The sequence below is a fragment of the Pan paniscus genome, chromosome 8, assembly GCF_029289425.2.
Source record: "Pan paniscus chromosome 8, NHGRI_mPanPan1-v2.0_pri, whole genome shotgun sequence".
NCBI lineage: Eukaryota > Metazoa > Chordata > Mammalia > Primates > Hominidae > Pan > Pan paniscus.
In genome coordinates this window covers 22,554,170-22,563,850 of record NC_073257.2, presented here as the reverse complement: position 1 = coordinate 22,563,850, position 9,681 = coordinate 22,554,170, and positions in this window count along the sequence as shown.

The following is a 9,681-nucleotide window of genomic DNA, read 5'->3' as shown; positions in this document are numbered from 1 at the left end:
GATGCATTGTATAGTAGATGCATCTGGGCTTTCATTGTACCCCTCACCTGAATAGTGTACCTGGTACCAATAGGTGATTTTCTATCCCTCAGCCCCCTCCTACCCTCCCTGCTTCTGAGTCTTCAGTGTCCACTATACCATTCTGTAGGCTTCTGTGTACCCATAGCTTAGTTTCCACTTGTGAGAGCATGTGGTGTTTGGTTTTCCATTCCTGAGTTACTTCACAAAGGATAATGACCTCCAGTTTCATTCAAGTTTCTGCAAAAGACATTATTTTGTTCTTTTTTTAGGGCTGAGTAGTATTCCATGGTGTATACATACTGTTTTTTAAATCCACTCCTTGGTTGATGGACACTTAGATTGGTTCCATATCTTTGCAATTGTGAATTCTTCTGTGATAAACATATACATGCAAGTGTCTTTTTTATATAGTAACTTCTTTACCTTTTGGTAGCTATCCAGTAGTAGGATTGCTGGATCGAATGGTAGATCTACTTTTAGTCCTTTGAGAAAGCTCCAAAATGCTTCCTATAAAAGTCGTACTAATTTACATTCCCACCAGCAGTGTATTAGCATTCCCTTTTCACCACATTCATGACAACATCTATTGTTTCTTGACTTTTAATAATGGCCATTTTTGGCTGGGGTAAGGTAGTATCTCCCTGTTATTTTAATTTGTATTTCCCTGATGATTAATGATGTCGAACATTCTTTCATATGCTTTTTGGCCATTTGTATACTTCTTTTGAGAAACATCTGTTCATTCCATTTGCCCACCCTTTTTTTATTTATTTTATTTTATTTTATTTTATTTTTTTGAGATGGAGGCTTGATCTGTTGTCCAAACTGGAGTGCAGTGGTGCGATCTGGGCTCACTGCAACCTCCACTTCCCTGGCTCAAGCAATTCTCCTGCCTCAGCCTCCCGAGTAGCTGGGATTACAGGTGCATGCCACCACGTCCAGCTAATTTTTTTGTATTTTTAGTAGAGATGGGTTTCACCATGTTGGCCAGACTGGTCTTGAACTCCTGATCTCAGGGCAATCTGCCTGCCTCTGCCTGCCAAAGTGCTGGGATTACAGGTGTAAGCCACCTCGCCTGGCCTGTTTGCCCACTTTTAATGGGATTATTATTTTTTTCTCACAGATTTGTTTGAATTCCTTGCACATTCTGGATATTAGTTCTTTTACATTTAGGAATTTCTTGATAATGATCCAAGGAGTTCAAGAAAATACATGGTGAGATATGTTGGTCTAGTTTTATACTACAAAATTTTTAACAGTAAATTAAAACATAAAACATGAGCATGAATCAAATGATTGCTAACACTTTCCTTCACATTCTGGGTCATCATCAATGAAGCACAATAAAAAACCTTGAGAAAATCATTGGAAAAAATATTTTTGGGAGGTGCAAAAGATGAGGCAGCATCCTGAGTAATGATGCCACCAGCCTTTAACAAAGGGTCTTCGAGAACTTCAGAGGCAACACTATTTGTTTTAATACAAACAGTTTCCAAAGAGCTGAGCATTATAAGCAAAAGAGTTAGTGGTGGATACAAGGTGAGCCAGGAATCACACATTCGTCAAAGCAAACATTAGCAGTGGTTCTCAGAGCTGACTATGAGGAGAGATGCCTGAATGCCGTAAAAAGAACTTCACGTACCCTGACTGGATAATAAGCAAGTCTCTAAGAGTCTCTTCTTTACTCATCATTGTGAATATTTATCAGTAACTCACAATACCGCATGAGGACCAATCAATTTTTTATTACAGTTTTAATCACATTGGTCTTCACAAAGAATATTTGCTGGGGAAAGCCCCGTTTATAGGCTTTTGCTATGTGTTTATGTCTCTCTCTTCTCTCTCTCTCTCTTTTTTTTTTTTTTTTTTTTTGAGAAAGGATATCAGTCTGTCACCCAGGCTGGAGTACAGTGGCACAATCTCAGCTCACTGTAACCTCCACCTCCTGGGTTCAAGCGATTCTCCTGCTTCAGCAGCCCAAGTAGCTGAGTCTACAGATATGCACCATCATGACCAGCAATTTTTTTGTATTTTTTGATAGAGTCGGGGTTTTGCCATGTTAGCAAAGGCTGATCTCAAACTCCTGACCTCAAGTAATCCACCCGCCTCAGCCTCCCAAAGTGTTGGGATTACAGGCGTGAGCCACCGTGCCCGGCCGCGTTTATGTCTCTTATTCCCTCTTCTGTAATTTTCTTTGTTTCTCTCGTTTCATTGTGGTTATTTTCTTCTGACTTCATTTCCAGATCATTACTTCAGTGTGCTGTGTTTTTAATCTGCTGTTAAAACATTGTTTGATATCCTAAGTTGGTTTATTTCATTTTATAGTTTAATAATGTCTATTTGGAACTTCTCAAAATTTTCCACGTCTTTTTGCTTGTCAACTTTTTCTGAGATTTTCAACTTGACTTTTTTCTCGTCAAGCACAGTTGTCACACTACTTCATGCATTATTATGTCCCTAATAACTCCAATATATGGGCCCATTTGTGCGATTTCTATTTTGTGGTTCATTTTGCTCATTTTTTCATGTACCTCGTTGTTTTTTCTTGTTTTGGCAGAGCTATTTGTTTGAAACATTCTTTTTAGATATAATTTGAGGGTGAGATTGGTAGATTTTGATTTATTTCTGGAAGACACACAGGGGGCACTGACAATCAGGAATCACCTTCTCCACTTTGGGGTTCAGAAGTTTTTGAAATTGAGTTGCAATCCCTTGCTTGGGCCCCTCTATTTCTGAAGCAGGTGTGTTTTGTTTTGTTGTTTTTGTTTTTGTTTTTTCAGTGATTCAAACTTCAGAGACTTAACACAAAGCATGAGGGGTCTCTCAGCATCGACACTTGGGCCAGCTCTATATTCAAACTTTTCCTTTCGTAACACTGGGAATGTATCAAAAATCTCAGGTGCACAGCTATTCACTGATCTTTTCAGATTGGAAAACAATCATCCCCAGTGGTCAGACCCACTTCTCTGGGTGTCAGCCATCTTCTCCTAGATCTAAGCTTGGAAAACAGTTTCCAGATTTCCTTGGTAGGAGGACTAGTCCGAATTTCTGACCCACCATTATAAGAAACAGAAATCCTTATTTACTTTCACGAAAAAGCCTGGGAAGTAGGTTTTATTCTCTGCAGCATTATCAATCAAAAACTGAGATTCAGAATTCTTAAGTGACTTGTCTGAAGTCACACAGTGTTAAGTGACAGGGCCATGACTCAAATAACATTTTCCTATACTTATTTCCTTACACTTTTCTCCATACTAGACATAGTCCCATAATACTCTAGCTGGATCTTTCTTTAGTTGCCCATGTGTATTTACAATCTTACTACTAGACTTTTCTCAGTTTTAAAAATCATAATTACTCTACTCCATGTCTTTACTCTGTGTCTTGTTTGTCTTTTTTGCTTATTTGTTTACATAATTTTTATTCAGTGCCTATTGCAAGGTTGTCAATGTGCAAGTACAGTGCCTGGGAAAGTGCTAAATCTACAATGACACCAACAAATATTTGCTGAATTAATATGCTCATGAATATAAGGGATACAATATGGCAATGGAGTCATTATCTTGGAGAAGTATTCTGACTTTCTGGATGGTTTTCCCAGACCTATTGATTAATATTTGGCCGCAGGGACACTTATGAAATCACTTAATCTCTCCATTTAGGAAAAGATAGAATATAATGGAAGATTTCATTCTATAGTTGTTACAACTAATGTGAAAATTAATACACTGTGTAGACCCGATTAAATATTCTGAAATTGCACCAAATGATGTCAAAGCTATGGGCTGATTTCTTTTTTTTTTTTTTTTCTGAAAGACTCTGTCACCTAGGCTGGAGTCCAGTGGTGAAATCTCAGCTCACCTCAACTCCACCACCCAGGTTCAAGTTATTCTCCTGCCTCAGTCTCCTGAGTTGCTGGGACTACAGGCTTGTGCTACCATGCCCAGCTAATTTTTGTATTTTTAGTACAGACAAGGTTTCACCATGTTGGCCAGGCTGGTCTCGAACTCCTGAGCTCAAGTGATCCGCCTGCTTCAGCCTCCCAAAGTGCCAGGATTACAGGCGCGAGCCACCAAGCCTGGCCTTATTGGTTGTTTTCATCTCCGCAGTGAACCACTCTATCAACCCAACACACACCCCATAATAGATGAATTTACTTATTTTCTTTTGTTTCAATTTCAGCACCTGCTTTGACTTTGTGTGTTCAGAGGTGGAAGCTCTTAAGCACTATACTTATAATAGTGTATGCAATTTAAAAAATATAGAGTATCAATATGAAAGAAATCAATTCTCACTAATTTTTACCTTTTGTGAGATAATATGTTTGTGGGAAAAAAATCTGAGCCAAATTTTTTGTCATGTCTTTTCCCTAGCTTTCTTTTCCTAGTGAATTTTAATTCCTTTCTTCTAGGCATTTCAGAGTAGTATGTACTGCTTTAAAAATGAGACTTTGCCTAACTGCAGATTTTCTTTACGTTACTTCAGTTTGGTGTTATTTTCAGGTTTATTCTTATCTCTTACTTTAAAAAAAATCACATTCCATAATTTCCTTGCCAACATATCACTACTTAATTTTGTACATGTTCTTTATTGCTTTATTGAATATTTACACTAGCAGTTTCTTTATAAAAACAAAACTCAAAAATCTAGAAAGCTGTAAGAAGAAAAAAATATAAACTTTAGTATATGAGAGTTATTATCTTGTATATAGTAGTGATGAATTTCACAATTAAGAAATGCTATATTTTCAGTGAAGGCTAAAAACAAGAATAATTCATTTGAAAAACATATATTGATTTTATACTAAATTTAGGCAAAGTTTTGGATGACTGACCCTGGACTTATCTGGATTCTTAGTTATCCATCTTTTTCACATTCCTTGCAGCAATGATATTCAAAGTGGGAGAGGAGCGTACAAGATGAATCACTGATGTGCAGAATACAAACATGAGAATTTTTTTCCTATTTTTATATTTTTATCTTTTATCTCATCCTTTAATTTTTTGTATTTTCCTTATATTGAATACCAGCTAGTACTGTATCTTTGTTCAATAGGTTTATAAAACCCAAATCTCATGAAAATCATTTCACTTGGGTAACCTTCAGAATAAAGAGACATTTGTAGAATATTAATATATTTGGCGAAATTGTTTAAACACTGTAAGAGGTTTTATATCTATGTAGGAAGAATACATTTTTTTTTTACTTCAAAAAGCTGTCAGTGAACTCTGATAATGACACTTACTGTCAAACTTATCATGCCTCAATTATGTTAACACCTTCTTTTGAAGTTTTCTTTTTAACATGAAAAACACAATTTATTATAAAAGGTCTCCACACAAGCTGAAAGCATTCAAAGGCCCCCAACAGGCTGTGCTCTTAAGAGAACTGTAGGCAGGAAAAACTTTATATTCATACTGTGAGCAAGTTCGTTTTCACTTTGCTGTAAGAATAAATCACAAGGAAATGTGCAACTTGGAGGTTCTGAAGCCGTCATGTAAGAGTTTTATAGCATCTGAATCAATCTCCTCAGGACTCCCTGAAAATCATTTCAAAATCTGCAATCAGAAGATCCCTGGGATCCTCAGGCATGGTGTTGTCATTTTTTTGTTTGTTTGGTTTGTTTGTTTGAGATGGAGTCTCACTCCTTCGCCTAGGCTGGAGTGCAGTGGCCCAGTTGATTACAGGTGTGCACCACCATGCCCAGATTATATTTTTTATATTTTCAGTAGAGAAGGGGTTTCACCATGTTTGCCAGGCTGGTCTCAAACTCCTGGCCTCAAGTGATCTGCCTTCCTCGGCCTCCCAAAGTGCTGGGATTATGTCATGTTTTACTAATTCAATTATAGAGAGGTCACTTGTACCATGTTTTATGCATTATCCCTGGTCTTTGTTTTTCTAAATTTCTCTTGTTGCTTACCATTTTATTTATTTACATTTTTTGTCCTTTTACTGTGATTGGACAAGGAGTATGTTGCACACCACTTTCTCTGCTCTTATGCTCCAAGACATCTTCTAGAGGTTGGTAAAAGGCAAACTCTTTTATCATTGCTGTATTTTGAAAGGTTTTTCTCTCCTCTAAATCTTAACATCCAGGAGACTGAGACTATTGGTTATATTTAGATCTATTTTCCATGCATTGTAATCATCGGTGTCTATTAATATCTCTGAGCTATGCTATGTTCACTAATCAATGCTGCCTACTCTGTGTACTTATCTGCTACATAGTGAACTCGTGTGTGTGTGTGTGTGTGTGTGTGTCTTAACCTTTCTCAAAGTATCCATGTTGCACAAGAAGATTTTATGCACTCCTGTATTAGTCCATTTTCATGCTGCTAATATAGACATACCCAAGACCGGGCAATTTACAAAAGGAAAAGGTTTAATTGAACTTACAGCTCCACATGACTGGGACAGCCTCACAATCATGGCAGAAGGCAAGGAGGAGCAAGTCATGTCTTACATGGATGGCAGCAGGCAAAGAGATAATGAGGAAGATGCAAAAGCAGAAACCCCTGATAAAACCATCAGATCTCATGAGACTCATTCACTACCACAAGAACAGTATGGGGGAAACCACCACCATGATTCAATTATCTCCCACTGGGTCCCTCCCACAACATGTCAGAATGACAGGAGTACAATTCAAGGTGAGATTTCAGTGGGGACACAGCCAAATCATCAACTCCCTTCTATTCCTTTGCCTTTTCTTCATCCCCAATTATGTTTTTTCCCCCTCATCTTTGGATCATATTTATCACGGAAGTTCTTCCTTATAAATCCTGTTTTCAATTTCTCTGACAATCTTAAATTGTCCCTTGTCATCTAATTTAAGAAGAATATAAACACATTAAATATAAGGAGATATTCCTTAAGCAAAGAATGCTATTCTCCTTCAAGGCCCCAGTTTAGATAGCAAATGTTGACATAGAACATAGTGTCATTATATGTATCTGTGTTTGTGGTAGAGATCATACAAATATCATTTGAGCCTGCTGGTTCAACACTGCAATGTTCTCAATTTGAGTTTGGCATGTGTGAATTTATGTTACTCTTCAAATTCCCAAATCTATTCCTTGCCAGGTTTTGTGTCATATCTGCCATTTAGTAAAAGTGATTGTGCATTTTTAAAAGAATTTAGTTTCCTGACACTCCAGAAAGCAAGCATTCATAAACCATTTCTTAGAATACCCATTTTTCCTGTAGGCTAACCCCATTAGCATCTTGCAATTGATGACTTCTCTCCTCTGTAGGTCTACTTTAGATATTACTCTCCCAGGACAGAAATGGCCAGTTCCTAGCACAGTCACTCCTCTTATGTCTATTGTAGATGTAATTATCATGATACTTTTTCATACTAGCAAAAATAAGCCTGCAACATAACCTTACTGTAGCTACGATCCACTTGTCAGAGTGGCATGTCAATTAAACTATATTTTCCATCTTTGCCATGACACTATATTTCCCAAAAATGCATTTCCTAAAATATGTATTTATTAAATACTAAAGTAGTAGTTCCAATTTCCGGGTAAGAATAACTTACAATGTATACCATATTAAGAATTGTATTTGTTGTGTGTTTTTAAAAGTATATTTTATATACCAGGTTGGCAATTAAATGGAACAAAAGAGCACAGCATTAGCTTTCTCTATTTCTCATCCTCTTTCCTGCTCTTTATAGACTAGTCTGAGGACATGCAAATTTTTAATTTAAAAAAAATTCCAACAGCAATTAGATCAGGAAGTAGGCCACCAGACCCAAACTGTATTTAAATTTATGCAAACACAAACAGAAAAAGAGTAAGAAATTAAGAAGAGTATTTGGATCTTTTCCTCTGAGTGATTTCTTTTGCTACTCACCCTATTACTTTTTTCACTCACCTTCTTACTTTTTCCATGTATTCTTTAAAAAAAGAACTTCTAAAAATAATTCGACAATCAGAAGTGAGTTTATGGTGACAAAGGCTAATTCTCAGTCAATTCTTTTCCCCTGAGTAGGTGTATTTGCTTTAGGTCATATGGCTAAGACACTTCAAACACTGGAGCATCTGATGGAAAAGGGTTACCACTGTGTCATCCAGGACGTGCTTTTATTTCAGCTTTCAGGAAAAATTATAAGTTAGAGGAGACTACAAAAATCATTTAACTTCTGGTTTTCCCTTTTAGTGAAAGCAATCATGGAGAAAATGATGATCATTATCTAGGACACTCGTTTAGATACCCCAGGCAGGCAGGCAGCAGTTCCTGGGCCCATATTTTGCCAGAGAAAGAAAAATGTAGTACTGCCTACTATGCAATTCTTTATTTTCTTCTCAAAGAAAAACATAGACAATCTAAAAGATGTTCGCAGGAATTAAAGAAACAAGGTCAGACTGCCCCAAAGGCCTTCAGAATGTTATTCGGGCTTAATGGTTCTTTTTTCCAGGTCTTTGAGATAGAGAAAGGGGAGACCTTTGTTCAGAATAAGTTACCTCACAACCATAATTATGGGTATAAACAATCCAAAAGCACAGTTCATTTCCACCTAGAAAAGGCCTTGTTGTTGATGTTGCTTGTTGTTTTTTGCAACCGATTAATACTTGGTTGCATTTGTAATTTGGAAGCTGTGCACATATGCTCCCATCTGTCTTTGGAAGACTACTCTCGGGAACCAGCCTCCTGAAAACATTATATTCCTCCAGTTGGGATTCATTGGTGATCTGTATCAGTTACCTGTTGCTGCGTAACAAATAACCTCAAAACAATGTGGCTTTAAACAATAATTTGTTTTTTCTCATGACTCTGTGGGTTAGGAATTTGGGTCAGGTTTGGCTTGACCCAACTAATCTCCATCTTGTGTTAGCTGTGATCATTTACTCAGATACATTCAAATAGAAGTGGGGTACAGCTAATAACTCCAATAAGTCAATTGGTGCTTTCTAAATTCTTCCCAGAAATCTCTTTAACCGAATTTGCATGTTCGTTAGGTATATTTTCTGTATTTTTCTATCTTCTGTTACCACAGGACTATAACCTTTCTCTAACCCCCCAAATCAATTTTCTTACTGAATTTTAGGCCCCCATTAACAATGTTTTTACTTCACCTCCGGCTTCCACCTACCTCCCACAATGCCATTAAGTATCTATTTTGGGATTTTGTTATGGTGGCACCCTATATCTGGTACAATTTTTTCTTTCAGTTACCTAATTCTGAGTAACAAACAACCCCAAATCTTAGTGGCTTAATGCAACACAACAATCATTTCTCATTTCTTATAAATATTTGTGTTAGGATTCAAGCAGAGTTCTGTTGGATGGCTCTTCAGCTCCACTTGGCATCAGCTGGGGTCACTCCATCAGTGACATCAGCATTCAGATGGTAACTATACTAGGCTGGAGAACCAAGGAAGTTTTATTCCCATGCCTGCTGCTCCAGTCCTTCTCTAGGTGGGATCTCTTGCTCTCTATGTTCTGTCTCATCCTTGAATAGCCTAGCTCAAGTTTCTTTACGTCATGGCAGTCCACTTCACTAAATGGCAAAAAGTCAAAGCTGTCAAGCCACTTAAAAGCTAAGCACACACCCAGACAATGTTCAAAGAGAGGGAAACAGACTCTACTTCTCAATGAGAAGAAAGGCAGACATGTGCATACAGAGAAGAAAGGAATTGTTAATAGGCATAT